The 17,021-nt window shown below is 42.0% G+C and overlaps 1 non-coding gene across 1 annotated transcript; it reads left to right on the top strand.

Annotated features, from left to right (window-relative positions):
• The first annotated feature begins 16,571 nt into the window (after nt 1-16,571).
• Nucleotides 16,572-16,675, top strand: LOC132404333 (U6 spliceosomal RNA). Its single transcript, XR_009515502.1, has one exon. It is a non-coding gene; the product is annotated as a U6 spliceosomal RNA (small nuclear RNA).
• The last annotated feature ends 346 nt before the right edge of the window (nt 16,676-17,021 follow it).

The raw sequence follows: 17,021 nt of genomic DNA, 5'->3' as shown, positions 1-17,021 counted from the left end.
ATAACACTAGGTGTGACGGCAAGAAAATATATACTATCTTCATGCCCTACATTGAGTCCTGAACTAAACAATTCAATTGTTAAATATCAAACATGGTCAATATCTAACACTCTGCTCATTATAATTGCCTTCCATCAGCAGAAAAATCTTTACTCTTCCATGTTGAGTACCTTTTGGAAGACTCAATGCATAATAAAAATTCCGGTCCAATTCCCACTACCATACCCCACAAATTGTGGATTGATACCTGATGGTCTATTACTAGATTGAACTTATAAAAGGCAATGGGAGAATTTGCATGGTGGAAACCTCATCCTTACCAATGTGGCTGATGTCATCTGCTCCATGACAATAAATATAATTCTGACATCTGTCGTACTCCTGGAGAGCAAGTCCTATCTTCACATCAGTGAAGATTCTCCCTGGTGTTGTGTGGCTTTATCAAGGCAAATGAAACAGCTTCTGAATAGATTGAGCAGCTCAAAACTGAATATCTATGAGGCTCAACAGTGGAAGAGGAAATGCAACACGAGTGAATCTGAAGATGCTGGAAATAAATAAAAACACAAAATGCTGGCAGAACTCAGCAGGCCAGACAGCATCTATGGGAGGAGGTAGTGACGATGTTTCGGGCTGAAACCCTTCATCAGGAAATACATTCACTTGACACTGTTGGTACCACTGGTTAGCAAATATATGGTCATAAAAATTAAACCTACTCAGAAAGCTGTTGATTGCACTGAACATTTTATTCTCAAGCCAGGAGACCAACCTAGTTCAATGAGAAACATAAAAGGATACCTAAAAACGATGGGCCTATCTGGAGAAATGACACCATGGATCAAATGACACTCTGGGATTATATGGGTGCTACATAGAGAAACCATCAAACTATCAATAGAAATGAATGAGTCTAAGCTCTTCTCCCCTTTCAGATTCCTTCTTCTCCAGTTCTTTACCTTTCCTCCCCACCTGGCTTCACCTATCACTTTCTAGCTGTCCTCCTTGCCTCCCTCCCCCCACCTTTTTATTGTCATCTTTCCCCTTCCTTTCCAGTACTAAAGAAGGGTCTCAGCCCAAAATGTCAACTACAGCATTTATTCATTTCCATAGATGTTTCCTGACCTACTGAGTTTCTTCACCATTTTGTGGGTATTGCTTTGGATTTCCAGCACCTGCAGAATTTCTCATGTTCATAGTAGTTAAAAGCTCTTAACTCAGACAGGACTAGGGAACTTAGGGAAGATCAGATAACTCATGAGAGAAAGAGGCTTCCTTAACATTTCACCCTCAGTGAAACCCCACATGTTAGGGCAAAACAAAGTTGAAGCATCTAGAACACTACAGCACTGTGCAGGCGCTTCAGCCCACAAAGTTGTGTTGACCTTTTAACCTACTCTAAGATCAATCCAAGTCTTTCCTCCTAAAAAACCCTCCAGTTTTCTATCATCCACATGCCCATCTAAGGATATGGAGAAGATGTGTTCTATGATGGGGTAGTCTGGGACCAGAGGGCACTGCCTCAGAATAGAGGGACAGAGATGAAGAGGAATTTCTATAGCCAGAGGCTGGTGAGTCTGTGGAATCTGTTGCCACAAGCGGCTGTGGAGGCCAGGTCATGGGGTATATTTAAGGCAAAGGTTGATAAGTTCTTGATTGGTCAGCGTGTGAAAGTTTACGGAGAGTAGGCAGGAGAATCAGATTGAGAGAGAAATGGGACAGCCACGAAGAGTGACGGAACACACTCAATAGGCCATATGGTTTAGTAAATACCCCTAATGTGTATGCCTCTAACCTAGCAGGGCATTCAATATACTCACAACTCTCAATGTAAAGAACTTACCTCTGAGATCCACCCTTTTCAATCATCTTCAGCCGAAGTCTCAAAGGAAATTTCATCCCAAGATTCTGTTGGCTCTACCATCACAAAAGCTGATCTTCAACTCTGCATGATATTGAGATTGGAATTAGCTGCCTATGGCAAAGTCTGTGGCATTGGTGATTAAGAAATAAATGCCCCACACTAAATCAATTGATTAACTAAACTTATAAATTACAAAAGGAGTTGGCTCGTTCTTTCAACACCCTTGTTCTTTTCTGGAGCTACTTATACCTTTTGATATAAATTCTCATGCTGGAGTGCAGTAAAGTTGGCTGATTGTGTAAGCTAATGGGAACATAAATTTTAATAATGAAAAGCTGTAAGTGATTGTAAAGAAATGGTTTATAATGTGGAGTCACTTGTTAATGTGAAAAATAGTGGAGCTTAACTTGGGACTTGGTAAATTTAGTTTTTTTTTAGTATTTGCTTGCATTCAGCAGCTCACAATTGTGTAGCTTTACAATCTCAGAGCAGAACAAAGAAATAGTAGTTTGTATTCCATACGGTACCTTCCGGATTTTCCGGCAATTCACAGCTAATGAATGACTTCTGAATGGTAATCACTGTCAATGTACAAGCAAAATTCCATATCTGGAGATCTCCTGGCTCTTCTTCAAATAGCACTGGGGCCTTTTTTTATTACCTCATCCAACTGTGTGGATTTGTGTACTTCTGAAGTGCTGCTCATGAGACTCTGAAGCAGAGGCAGCTGTGTTAGTAGTGGAGACAAGCCACATCCAGGGGCCTGTATTCACTTTGCTTTTGCTAAATCTGTGTGGCATAATGTGCCAATCATGAGCACTGATTCAGAAAAGATCAGTTATTTATTGTTATTTAACCACAATGATTGGCAATATTCATTCACATGAGATTTATAAAATAAATTGGCAAATCAGTAAATTGATTTATTAATGTCATATGTACTGAGCTACAGTGAAAACCTCTGTTTTGCATTACAGATCATTCATTCCTACAGTGCATTGAGTTATTACAAGGCCATACAGGAACAGAATGCAGAATAAAGTGTCACAGTTGCGTAGCATAGTGCAGCAGACAATACGGTACAAGTAGACTGTGAGGTCAAAATTCCAGCTTATCCTACTAAGAGACTGTTCCATAGTCTTATAACTATAGGTTAAAAGCTATCTTCAAGATTCAGTGTTCAAAATTGTTTAATGTCATTTCCTGTACACAAGTGTAAAAGAGAACAAAATAATTGTTACTCCTGACCCAATGCTGCACAAAAAAGCATAAAAGATAAAGAACATAATAATAAAAAGCACAATAAATACAAATGTATAAGATAGCTTTATACGTAGATTGATTGCATATCCATAAAATTATGTTAGGCTGTATATAAGGTAACAGTGGGAAATAATAAAGTAGTGGTGGAGTTAGTGGTTGGAAGTGTTGATTGGCCTTACTGCTTGAGGAAAGGAACCGTCTTTGAGACTGGTGGTACTGGTGTCGATGCAATGTAGCCTCCTCCCTGATGGGAGTGGGACAAAAATGGGTGGGATCTTTCATGACATGCTGGCCCTTTTCCAGCACTTTTTTGTAAATACTGTATATTCTTGATGATGGGTAGGCTGGTGCCAGTAATGGGTTAGGCAGTTTTGACTACCTGTTCAACAGCCTTCCTGTCCACTGCAGTGCAGTTTCTGTACCAAGCAGTGATACAGTTTGTTAGGGTGCTCTCAACTGTACATCTATAGAATGATGTGAGTATGGATGTGCAAAGTCCTGCTCTCATCAACCTCCTCAGAAAGTAGGGTGGTTGGTGAGCTTTTTTGACTGCGTAGGATGAGTTCTGGGAACATGAGAGGTTACGTGTGATGTGCATTCCCAGGAGTTTGAAACTGTTCACAGTTTTCACTGTGTTTCACTGATGTAATGGGGTGTGAGGGCACAAATTCTCCTGAATTCGATAACTATCTCCTTTGTCTTGTTGACATTAAGGTATGACGCATTGGGTACTTCAATAAGCAGGCGTTGTTTTATGACATTCTAAAAAAATCTATTGATACACAAATCTAGGGATATCAACAGACCCCGACTCAGACAGACTCAGGTCACGAATGCAGTTCCTCTTTAAGAAAATGGAGATGTGAAATTCAAGACAGTTTGCAGGTTTGATTGAAATGCAGAGGATTAAGACCCACTCTCCCGACTATCCTGCTGGTGAATGTACAGTCTCTGGAAAATAAAACTGAAGACCTCAGAGCAAGATTACCGTACCAGTGGGACATCAGGGACTGCTGTGTACTTTGCTTTATGGAAAAATGGCTCACACATGTCATTTTGGACAGACCACTGCAACCCGATGGCTTTATCATTCTCTGCAAAAACAGGACAGTTCAGCCTTTTAAAGGTAGAGGAGGCTGAGTACGCTTTATAATTGAATCATCATGGTGCACTCCTGATCTTGAACATACAGCAATTAAGCGTCATTCATTTTTACCTGTTGTGGGAGTTTTCCACTATCATCCTGGCAGCAGTGTACATTCCACCTCTGACTAATGTCAGACAACTTCTGGAGGTGCTGAGCACCATAATCAGTAGTCATGATACAGCGTACCCTGATGCCTTCCCTATCATTGCGAGGGACTTGAACTAGGCCAACTTGAAGTTGCTGAACAACTACCACCAACATATCACCTGAAGAGCCAGAAGAGTAAACGCACTTGACCGCTGTTATACCGCCATCAAGAATGCTTACTGTGCCATTCTGTGACCTCAGTTTGGACAGTCCAATCACCAGGCTGTACTACTTCTGCCCATGCGTTGGCAGACACTAAAGACTGCAGCTCCAGTGGTGAGGACCAAGAAGGTGTCGTCAAGGGAGGTGGAGGAGCACAACAATGACTGCTTTGAGTCAGTGGGCTGGACAACATTAAGGGAATCATGTTTAGATCTGAATGACAATGCCACAGTTGTCACTGATTTCATCAAGGCTTTTGTGTGCCTTTGAGAACGTACCAGACATACCCAAACCAAAAGCCGTATATAAACCAGGACTTCTGAAGACTGCTGAGAGCCAGACCTCTAGAATTCAAGACTGCTGATCTAGAAATATGCCGGAAGTCCAGGCATGACATACGGAAGGCTATGTTAAGAGTGAAATAGCAAGTCTGATTAAAGGTAGAGACAGAATTGAATGCACGTCAGTTCTGGCAGGGTTTTTATACCAATACTTCCTACAAGGCAAACTATAACATCGACTGGCTGTATTGGTTTACTCCCAAACGAGATCTCCGCTTTTTGTGCATGCTTAGAAGGGGAGAATAAACTTCATCTATATGAAACTTTGCAGCATCCCGTGACCCTGTGATCTCTGTCTTGGAGGTTGAATATCTTTCAAGAGGGTGATCCCTCGCAAGGTGTCAGTTCCTGGTGGTGTACCTGGTAGGCTTCTGAAAACCTGTGGCAAACATCTGGAAAGAGTTTCAATGGCACCTTTAATCTCACATACACCACTTCCAGGTTTGTGGGTGCCAACATCTCTAAAGATCTTTGCTGGGTCCAATGTATTGATGCAATGTAGTCTTCTAAGAGACTCTTAGATAGACACATGGAGCTTAGTAAAATAGAGAGCTTTGCAGTAGGGAAAATCTAGACAGTCTCTAGAGTAAGTTACATGATTGGCACAACTTTGTGGGCCGAAGGGCCTGTAATATGCTGTAGATCTCCATGTTCTATGTTCTAATGTGTGATTGCACTGTCTGACATCAAAATTTCCTTTACCTCTTTGAAACCCACTGCACACTGCTTTGTCCATTGCCATTTCTTCCCAATCTGTCGAAATAAGTTTGAGGGATGAAGCACAGTAGCCATGTTTGGCAGGATCGTGTAATAATAATTGACAAATCCTAAAAAGGACCGCAGTTCTGACACTTTCTTTATCCATCCCTGCTTGAATTTTCTCGGCACACTTGTGTAATACTCCGTGTCAATCCTATGACCACAGTATGTGATGCTCATTTTGAAGAATTCACAGTTGTTGTGTTGTGCTCTGAGCCCATAATCTTCTAATCTTTTTAACACTGTTTTGATATTCTGAAGATGTCACTTGTCATCCTTACCGGTAACAGTGATGTCATTCATGTAACACTGAGTGCCTGGGCAGCCTTGCAGCACCTGATCGATAGCTTTCTGCCAGAGTGCAGGTGCAGACTCTACTCCAAAGATAAGCCTTTTATAGTGATAAAAACCTTTCTGAGTGTTTATGGTGAGAAACACTTTGGACTCTTCTTCCATCTCCATCTGTAGGTAGGATTCAGCTAAGTCCATTTTGCTGAAGTGTTTCCCTCCAGAAAGGTTTGCAAAAATATCTCAATCCTGGGTAGAGGGTATTGATCTACTTCCAGTAATGGGTTGATGGTGACCTTAAACTCACCGCAGACCCTGACAAACCCATTCTTCTTGGCTACTGATGCCACTGGTGTCACTGATGGGCTCCACTCAACCTTGTAACGAATCCCTTCAGCCTCCATGCAATCTAGCTCACTGGCTACTTTATCATGGATAGTATCTAGAACTGGTGGGGCTTTACAAAACTTGGATGTGCCACATTCATAGCATTATTTTGCCCTTGATATATTTGAAATTTCCAAAACCATCCTTGAAACTTGCTGCAGCATCATCCAATATCTTTCTTAATTTGTTTTCCATTGACCCTACTACAGGGGATGTGGCATGCAAATGGCAGATGGATCTCCAATCAACTTGAAGCTGTCTCAGCCACTCAGGACCCCACAATGCTGGTCCTCTTGTTTTTACCACAGACAAGCCCAATGTGGCTTGTTTGTTGTTGTATTTCACTGTTATGAATGTCATTCCCACAGAAGTTATCTTTCTCTAGTATAAGTTCTTAGCTAGAAATCTACAGGCTTCAGTTTAGTATCTTTGAAACATTGAACAAACTCATTTGTGGAATAATTGAAACAAGCAAGCCAGTGTCCAATGCCATTTTTATTAATTTGGTGTTCACTTATGATGTAAGTCATATTACTTGTCTATTGTTAGCGTTCACATGGTAAATCTCAAGGCTATACAGTCCCGCTTCACTGTCATCGTCAGGTTTTTCATTAACAGCATGCAAATTAGTGCTCTCTTTGAAACAACAACTTGAACTTTTTTCTTTTTCTCTGAGTAGTCTATTTATTTTGCCTGCCCAGCATGTCTTTGTAGTGTCTTGCTTTGTTGCATTTTCTGCAAGTTTCTTCTTTAAATCTGGATTGATCTGGTGTAGATGAGTCCCTGTCATTATGGTAACACAATTTGCTTGGCCAAGCCAGTTTCTGTTTAAAGATGCAATTTTGTTCATGCTCACTTTTGTTCCTGACTGCAAATCAGTTGCACCTCTGTCTGCTGTTTCCATTGGTAGAAATATTTCCACTGTTCCTTTAAATGTAAGTTGTGCTTCAGTTAGGAGCCCTTTTTGAATGTTTTCTTATGAGATTCCACAAACTAAACAATCTCTCTGTGCATCATTAAACTGACAATGCTCTTACAATCTCTTCAATTCAGCCTTGTATGCTGAAATGGATTCTCCTTCTTTTTAATTCCACTTATGAAACATAAGCAGTGCTGCAATCAACAATGATTTCAGTTCTGATGTTTCTGCATTATTTTCACAATATTAACAAAACTCATTTTGATTGGTTGGGATGGAAACGTGAAACTTCTAAGCAGGCTTTCCCAATTACTGCACTCAGCAAAGCTGATACTTGATTTGCAATGGCTATTTCATTTGCTTTAAAATACTGCTTAATTTGTTCAGTATACAACATCCTGTCATCCCTTGCACAATCGAATGCATCTATCTTTCCAATATAACTAGCTTTTTAGTATGGTGCATGCATATGACATGGTAGAGTACTGACACATGCTGTTAACATACTTTTACATATAATCCATAATAAATTATGCAAACAACAAGGAATGCGTAATAAAGCTATATATCAACAATATTATTCCAATATTACTGACATATTAAATAGACAACACCTTGTTTTCTAGGTTTGTCAGGGCCAGGTGCATGAGAGATGCTTATGGCATCTGGTGCAGAACAGTTCTGTTGGTAAGCATATTGGTGAAAATCCAATGTGACAGGAATGGAGTTTTTCATATGAGTCATCATTAGCTGTTCAACCTCTTCATGATGTCTGGCATATGTTCCACTGGGCAGTAGTCATTTAGCTCTGGTGTAGGGTTCCTTGGTACAGGGATGATGGTTGTTGACTTGAAGTATGCATTGACAGCAGCTTGGATGAGTGAAGAGCTGGAGATGCCCATGAAAATGTCATTGAGCTGGTGAGCACTCTCCCACTCTGAGCACTCAGCCTGGGATGCTGTCTGCCCAAGCTGCTTTAGAAGAGTTGACTCTCTGCAGAGCCCTTGTCACATCTGGTGCTGTTATAAACAGTTGTTGCTCCCTTGGAAGGCAGTGCTAGCTTTTGTGACCAGCGTTGCATTGCATGCCTTGAAGCATGCATAAAAGTTGTTTAGAGCATCACTGCTGCAATTTTTCCTTGCATAGTCAATAATGTCCTTGATGCCCAGTCACATTCACGGGAGATCGTTACCGGACATACTGAATTTTTTGTGCATAGGTGACCTTTTCCCTCTTGATGCCTAAGATGAGGTTTCTCCTGAATGCTTTGAGAGCTGTTCCGTCATTGAACTTTAAGGCAGCATCGATGAGCTTTTAGTAGGAAGTGCACATCAGCATGACAGGGCTTCTGGTTGGGCTGTGAGAAAACAGTTTTTGAGATACTAATGTCATCTACAGATGTAGCCAGTGACAGATGAGGCATATTCCTCGAGCTTGATGTATCTGCTTTCAGGTGTTTGTATCTGCTGCCCAATGGTAGAAGGGAGAAAAGGGAATGTCCATGGTTGGTGGCAGTGTTTGAATATGTTGGCTGCTTTACTGAAGCAGCAAGAAAAATAATCAGAGCCCATGGTGGGGAAGTTACCTTTCATGATGGGATAAGTTGAGTTCACAGCTCTTCTCTGTTAAAGGATAATAATGTATGAAAGGTGCCAAAAATATTTCTTGGATCAAATGTAACATTATATATAATAAAAACCAGCCCATAACATTAATACTAAAGACCAATAAGCTTTAATGGATGAATACCAGAAAGTCAGGTCCATTGATACTTATTAATAATTTAATCTTTTATTCTCAACTGCTACCTGTGCTGCTTACTTTTAAAATTATACAGACACAAAATATAAAAGAATTTAAATTGGCCTTCTTAAATAAAACTGGTGTTGAAGATCCCATTTTCTGTAAAAATGCTGTACAGATGAGACACTGTTTTGATCTTCTTGGCCACTAATGAAAAACATAAAGTCTCTGGGCTCATTTTCAATATGCGCTCTATTCCAAAAAGCCTGTGAATTGTTTTCGGCATCTTTTATTCATTATCTGCAACAACAAATTTCAGGACTATGTTTGTGTGTGTATTTGTCAGCTTAACATTGTCATTGAATTAATAAATCAATAAACAACAATTGTACTTCAACTTTCTTACTTGTTATACATAGTAAATTATCCAAATGTTCTTCCAGTAATATAGAAGCGGTTAAACTCAGAGGGAGGTGCAAACCTATTCAGATGTTTGAGACCTGCAACACATACACAACTGTTATAAATGCATTTTATTGCTAACACTCCATTCCCATTAAACCCTTACCTGCTGCTTCCTGTCATGCCTATAGAATTAACCTGGAGCCCTCGTAAGTCTCTGTCAGCCAACCAAACTGATATTTGGTTGCTCTGTGAATGCATGTTTCCAGATCTCCCATGTTAACTGTTAGCAAGACCCCCACATCTGCACATATCCCATCACAGCTGGAATTTCCAGATGGATGCTGAATCAGCTGTTTTGCTTTGGTACAGCAACCCCCTGATATGGAGCTTATTCCGCCGGTGCTGCCTTGGATTCAAAGGGAATTCAAAGGTTTCACATTAAGAGTCAATAAGCAAGTTACTCTTTTCAAAAAGTAATTTATATATATATAAGATTTCGGTGTTCTTTGTTAGCTTTAAACATTTTTTATTTTAAATATTTATTTAGATTTTAATAATCTTTAAATCTCTTTCAATGCCAGTGATGTTTAAGAATAAAAACACAAGGAAATAGGAGTAGGCGTAGGACATTCATCCCTTCATACCACCTCATTTCTGTCCAAATTCTCTTTCAAATACTCCCAATAATCCAACCTGCACAACACCCTGGAACTGAGAATCTCAGCCACTGATCAAGCTATGAGGCAAGTTCCTAAACTCCTCAGATTTAATGAACATCTCCTAAATTTGTAATAATGTCCCCTCATTTGAAATTCTCCCACTTACTTGACACTTACCCTGTCATGCCTCCTCTGCATTTTATATGTTTCAAAACTCTGATCTCTCATTCTTTTAAACTACAAAGAACACAGATGTAATTTGATAACCACTTGTGGTTGGATAATCCTCTCACCCCGGTGATTAGCCTAGTGAATTTCTGTTGGATGTTACATCGGATGCATGTCATCTCTGGCAGGGTTTGCATGCTATTACTTTCCACAAAGTGAAACCCAACATTATGAATGGCAGTGATGCTTCACTCTCAGATGAGCTCAGCATCTTTTGTGCTGTCTTTGAAAGGGAGAATTAAACTATAGGTATGAGGATCCCTGCAGCATCCGGATCCCTGTGATCTCTGTCTCAGAGGCCAATGTCAAGCTATCCTTCAAGAGGGTAAACCTTCACAAAGTGACAGGCCCCAATGGAGTAGCTGATAAGCTCTGAAAACCTGTGCCAACCAACTAGCCGGAAGTGTTCAAAGAGATTTTTCAATTTCTCCATGCTACAGTTGGATGTTCTCACTTGCTTCAGAAGGGCAAAAATTATACCAGTGCCAGGGTCTGGGATGTTTCTGATCACGTCCACGATATCTTGAAGTGGGAAGGAGAACATCCAGAAGTTGTGGTACACGTTGGTACAAACGACCTAGGTAGGAAAAGGGAGGAGCTCCTGAAAGCAGGCTGCAGGGAGTTAGAAAGGAAGTTGAGAAGCAGGATCTCAAAGGCATTAATCATAATCGTGGGATTACTGCCTGTGACAGTGAGAATAGGAATAGGATGAGGTGGAGGAGAAATGCGTGGCTGAGGGATTGGAGCAGGGGGCAGGGATTCAGATTTCTGGATCATTGGGACCTCTTTTGGGGCAGGTGTGACCTGTACAAAAAGGACAGGTTGCACTTGAATGAGGGGGACCAGTATCCTGGTGGGGAGGTTTGCAAAGACTATTCGAGAGAGTTTAAACTAGAATTGCTAGGGGGTGGGAACCAAACTGAAGTGACAGAGAAAAGGAAAATTGGCTCACAAATAGAGACAGTGCGAAAGGGAGGATAGACCGGTGATAGAGAAGGGATGCACTCAGACCAATGGTTTGAGATGTGTCTATTTTAAGGTGAGGATTATTATGAATAAAGTGGTTGAGTTTAGAGCGTGGATCAGCACTTGGAGCTATGATGTTGTGGCCTTTACAGAGGCTTGGATGGTGTAGGGGGCAGGAATGGCTACTTCAAGTACCAGGCTTTAGATGTTTTAGAAAGGACAGGGAGGGAGGCAAAAGAGGTGGGACCGTGGCATTGCTGATCAGAGATAGTGTCATGGCTGCAGAAATGGGGGAAGACATGGAGGGGTTATCTACTGAGTCTCTGTGGGTGAAAGTTAGAAACAGGAAGGGGTCAATAACTCTACTGGGTGTTTTTTATAGACAAGGAACATTGAGGAGCAGATAGAGAGACAGATTCTAGAAAGGACTAATAATAACAGGGTTATTGTGGTCGGAGATTTTAATTTCCCAAATATTGATTGATATCTCCCTAGAGTGAGGGGTTTAGATGGGGTGAGTTTGTTATGTGTGTTCAGAAAGGTTTCTTGACACAATGTGTAGATAAGTCTACAAAAGGAGAAGCTGTACTTGATCTGGAATTGGGAAATGAACCTGGTCAGATGTCAGGTCTCTCAGTGGGAGAGCATTTTGGAGATAGTGATCCCAGTTCTATCTCCTTTACCATACCATGGGAGAGGGATAGGAACAGACAAGTTAGGGAAACGTTTAATTGGAGTAAGGGGAAATATGAGGCAGGAACTTGGAAGCATAAATTTGAAACAGATGTTCTCATGGAAACATATGAAGGAAATGCGGCAAATGTTCAGGGGATATTTGTGTGGGGTTTTGCATAGGTACGTTCCAATGAGACAGGGAAAAGATGGTTGGGTACAGGAACACAAAGGCTGTTGTAAATCTAGTCAAGAAGAAATGAAGAGCTTACGAAAGATTCAAAAAAACAAGTAATGATAAAGATCTAGAAGATTCTAAGGTTAACAGGAAGGAGCTTAAGAATGAAATTAGGGGAGCCAGAAGGGGCCATGAGAAGGCCTTGGCAGTCAGGATTAAGGAAAACCCCAAGGCATTCTACAAGTATGTGAAGAGCAAGTGGATAAGACATGAGAGAATAGGACCAATCAAGTGTGGCAGTGGAAAAGTGTGTATGGAACCGGAGGAGATGTCAGAGGTACATAATGAATGCTTTGGAAAGTATGGAAAAGGATTTTGGCAATCGTAGGGATGACTTGCAGTGGACTGAAAAGCTTGAGCATGTAGATATTAAGGAAGAGGGTGTGCTGGACCTTTTGGAAAGCAACAAGTTGGATAAGTCACTGGGACCAGATGGGATGTACCCCAGACTACTGTGGGAAGTGAGAGAGGAGATTGTTGAGCCTCTGGCAATGATCTTTGCATCAGCAATGAGGATGGGAGAGGTTCCAGAGGATTGGAGGGTTGCGGATGATGTTCCCATGTTGAAGAAAGGGAGTAGTGATAGCCCAGGAAATTATAGACCAGTGAGTCTTACTTCAGTGGTTGGTAAGTTGATATAGAAGATCCTAAGAGGCAGGATTTAGAAACATATGGAGAAGCATAATATGATTAGGAAAGTCAGCATGGCTTTGGCAAAGGGAGGTCGTGCTTTTTGAGCCTTATTAAATTTTTTGAGAATGTGACTAAACACATTGATGAAGATAGAGCCATGGATGTATTGTATATAGATTTCAGCAAGGCATTTGCTAAGGTACCCCATGCAAGGCTTATTGAGAAAGCAAGGAGGCATGGGATCCAAGGGGACATTGCTTTGTGGATCCTGAACTGACTTGCCCACAGAAGGCAAAGAGTGCTTGTAGATGGGTCATATTCTGTATGGAGGCCAGTGACCATTGGTCTGCCTCAGGGATCTGTTCTGGGACCCCTACCCTTTGTGATTTTTATAAATAACCTGGATGAGAAAGTGAAGGGATGGGTTCGTAAATTTGCTGATGACACTGTGGTTAAGAAGGCATACAGTTCATTGACCTTCATCAACTGTGGGATTGAGTTTAAGAGCCAAGAGGTAATGTTGCAGCTAAATAGGACCTTGGTTAGACCCCACTTGGAGTACTGTGCTCAATTCTGATCACCTCACTAAGAGAAAGATGTGGAAACCGTAGAAAGGGTGCAGAGGAGATTTACAAGGATGTTGCTTAGATTGGGGAGCATGCCTTATGAAAACAGGTTGAGTGAACTCGGCCTTTTCTCCTTGGAGCGAAGGAAGATGAGAGGTGACCTAATAGAGGTGTACAAGATAATGAGAGGCATTGATCGTGTGGATAGTCAGAGCTTTTTTCCCAGGGTTGAAATGGCTAGCATGAGAGGGCTTAGTTTTAAGGTGCTTGGAAGTAAGTATAGAGGAGATGTCAGAGGTAAGTTTTTTACGCAGAGAGTGGTGAGTGCATGGAATGGGCTGCCGGCCGCAGTGGTGGAGGTGGAAACGATAGGGTCTTTTACAAGACTCCTAGATAGATACATGGAGCTTAGAAAAATAGAGGGCTATGGGTAAGCCTAGGTAGTTCTAAGGTAAGGACATGTTTGGCACAGCCTTGTGGGCCAATGGGCCTGCATTGTGCTGTGGGTTTGTGGTGAACTACATATACCTGTCTGGACACGCCCCCGTGCTGACTGCTCCTGTGGCTTCTCCCACAGAGCCCTGTATAAAGGCGATTGAGGCCTGATCCCAGCCCTCAGTCTCCCAGATGTAGCATGGTAGTCAATTGCTGCTTGTTCTTTCTTCCAGTCAATAAAAGCCGATATCTCGCCTCCCGTCTCAGAGAGTTATTGATGGTGCATCAAGGTTTTCTATGTTTCTATGTTTTAAAAAGCACGGTGAGTTGCCTTAATGTCAATTATCCAGTAGCACTCACATCTATGGTGACGAAGTCCTTTGAGGTGTTAGTTCTGGATAGAATCAACTCCTCCCTGAGCAAGGAATTGGATCCATTGCAATTTTCCCTATCAGCACAATAGGTCTATGGCAAGTGCGATCCCATTGGCTCTCCATGCGGCCTTGGATCACCCGGACAATACAATATCTATATCAGAATGCTGTTATTAACTACAGCTCAGAGTTTAACACCATGTTTCTTACAGTTTGATTGAAAAGCTCCAGAACCTGCGCCTCTGTATACCTCCCTCTGCAACCAGATCCAGAACTTCCTAACTGGAAGACCACAATCTGTGCAGATTGGAATTAAAATATCCACCTCACTTGCAATCAACATTGGCACACCTCAGGGTGATGTGCTGAGCCCACTGCTCTACTCTTTCTATACCCATGACTGCATGATTAGGCACTGCTCAGATGCCATCTATAGATCTGCTGATGATACAATTGTTGGCAGAATCTCAGATGGTGACGGGAGGCTATACAAGAGTGAGATACAGTACATTATCTCGTTGAGTGTTGTCATAGCAACAACCATGCTCTCAACATCAGTAAGACCAAAGAATTGATTGTGGACTTCAGAAAGGGTAAGATGAGGAATCAGAAGTGGAAAGAGTGAGTAGTTTCAAATTCCTGTGTTTCAATATCTCTGAGATCCTAACCCGGACCCAGCATATCAATGCAGCTACAAAGAAGAGAAGGCAATAGGTATATTTCATAATGAGTTTGAGGAGATTTGGTATATCACCAAAGACACTCACAAGTTTCTACAGATGTCCCGTGGAGAGCATTCTAACTGACTGCACCACCATCTGTTATGCAGGGTGACCGCACAGGATTGAAGTAAGCTACAGAGAATTGTAAAATTAGCCACTCCATCATGCATACCAGCCTCCTCAGTGTCCAGGGCATCTTCAAGGAGCAGTGCCTAAGAAATGCGACGTCCATCATTGAGGACCCCAATCACCCAGGACTTCTCCACTTCTCATTGCTACCATCAGGGACGAGGTACAGAAGCCTGAAGGCAGACGCTCAACAATTCAGGAACGGCTTCTTCCCCTCTGCCATCTGATTTCTGAATGGACATCAAGCCCATGAACGCTGTATCACTAATATTCATTATTTTTATTTTTGCACTACTTATTTAATTTGAATATTTTATATGTATGTGTATATAGTTACTGTAATTCACAACTTTTTTCTCTACTATTACGTACTGCATTGTACTGCTGCAGTAAAGTTAAATTTCACGACAGATGCCGGTGATATTAAACCTGATTCTGAATCTGATTCCTTTCTTGAATAAGGGTAACAGAACCATGCACACTACTCCAGGAGTGCTCTCATCAATAACTATATTTGTCTCTTCCTTAAGTCCAATATTGATCACTTCAGCAGCACATATACTAGAACATAGAAACATAGAAAACCTACAGCACAATACAGGCCCATCGACCCACAAAGTTGGGCCAGACATGTCCCTACCTTAGAAATTACTAGGCTTACCATGTCCTCACCTCTTTTGTCTCCCTCCCTGTCCTTTCTGAAACATCTAAAGCCTGGTACATGAAGTAGCCATTCCTGCCCCTGAGCCATCCAAGACTTTGTAATGGCCACAAAATCGTAGCTCCAAGTGCTGATCCACGCTCTAAGCTCATCCGCTTTATTCCTAATAATCCTTGTATTAAAATAGACACATCTCAAACCATCATACTGAGCGTGTCCCTTCTCTCTCACCTGTCTATCCTCCTTTTCGCACTGTCTCCAAGCTTTCTCTATTTGTGAGCCAACTTCTCCTTCCTCCATCTCTTCAGTTCGTTTCCCATCCCCTAGCAATTCTCGTTTAAACTCTCCTGCATAGCCTTTGCAAACCTCCCCACCAGGATACTGGCCCCCCTCAGATTCAAATGCAACCTGTCTTTTTTGTACAGGTCACACCTGCCCCAAAAGAGGTCCCAATGATCCAGAAATCTGAATCCCTGCCCCCTGCTCCAATCCCTCAGCCACGCATTTATCCTCCACCTCATCCTATTCCTATTCTCACTGTCGCATGGGACAGGCAGTAATCCCGAGATTACTACCTCTGTGGTCCTTCTTCTCAACTGCCTTCCTAACTCCCTGTAGTCTTTTTTCAGGACCTCTTCTCTTTTCCTACCTATGTCATTGGTACCAATATGTACCACAACCTCTGGCTCTTCTCCCTCCCACTGCAGGATATCTTGGATGGTTTCTAAAACATCCTGGGCCCTGGCACCTGGGAGGAAAACTACCATCCGAGTTTCTTTCCTGTGTCCACAGAATTTCCTGTCTGACCCCCTAACTATAGAGTCCCCTATCACTACTGCCTTCCTCTTCCTTTCCCTAGCTTTCTGAGCCACAGGGCCAGACTCGGTGCCAAAGAACGTTGCAGAGAAGATTGGCAAGGTCCCTGTGCAAGGATGACATGCAAATTCATAAAGCGCTCCATGTTTTGGGCAACATGGTTGTACAGTGGTTTGAATGTTCTCCCTGTGACTGCATGGGTTTCCTCTGATGCTCCGGTCTCCACCCATATTCCAAAAGAGATACAATTTAGTAGGTAGCCCTCCAACCTGATGACATGAACATTGATTTCCCTAACTTCTGTTAATGCCCCTCCTCCCCTTCTTACCCCATCCCTGATTTATTTATTTCTCCCCCTTTTTTTTCTCTCTCTCTGCCCATCACTCCTTGCTTGTTCTCCATCTCCCTCTGGTGCTCCCCTCCCCCTTTCTTTCTCTCTTGTCCTCCTGTCCCATGATCCTTTCCCTTCTCCAGCTCTGTATCCCTTTTGCCAATCA

The sequence above is a fragment of the Hypanus sabinus genome, chromosome 13, assembly GCF_030144855.1.
Source record: "Hypanus sabinus isolate sHypSab1 chromosome 13, sHypSab1.hap1, whole genome shotgun sequence".
Lineage (NCBI taxonomy): Eukaryota > Metazoa > Chordata > Chondrichthyes > Myliobatiformes > Dasyatidae > Hypanus > Hypanus sabinus.
This window is presented reverse-complemented; position numbering and strand designations above follow the sequence as displayed.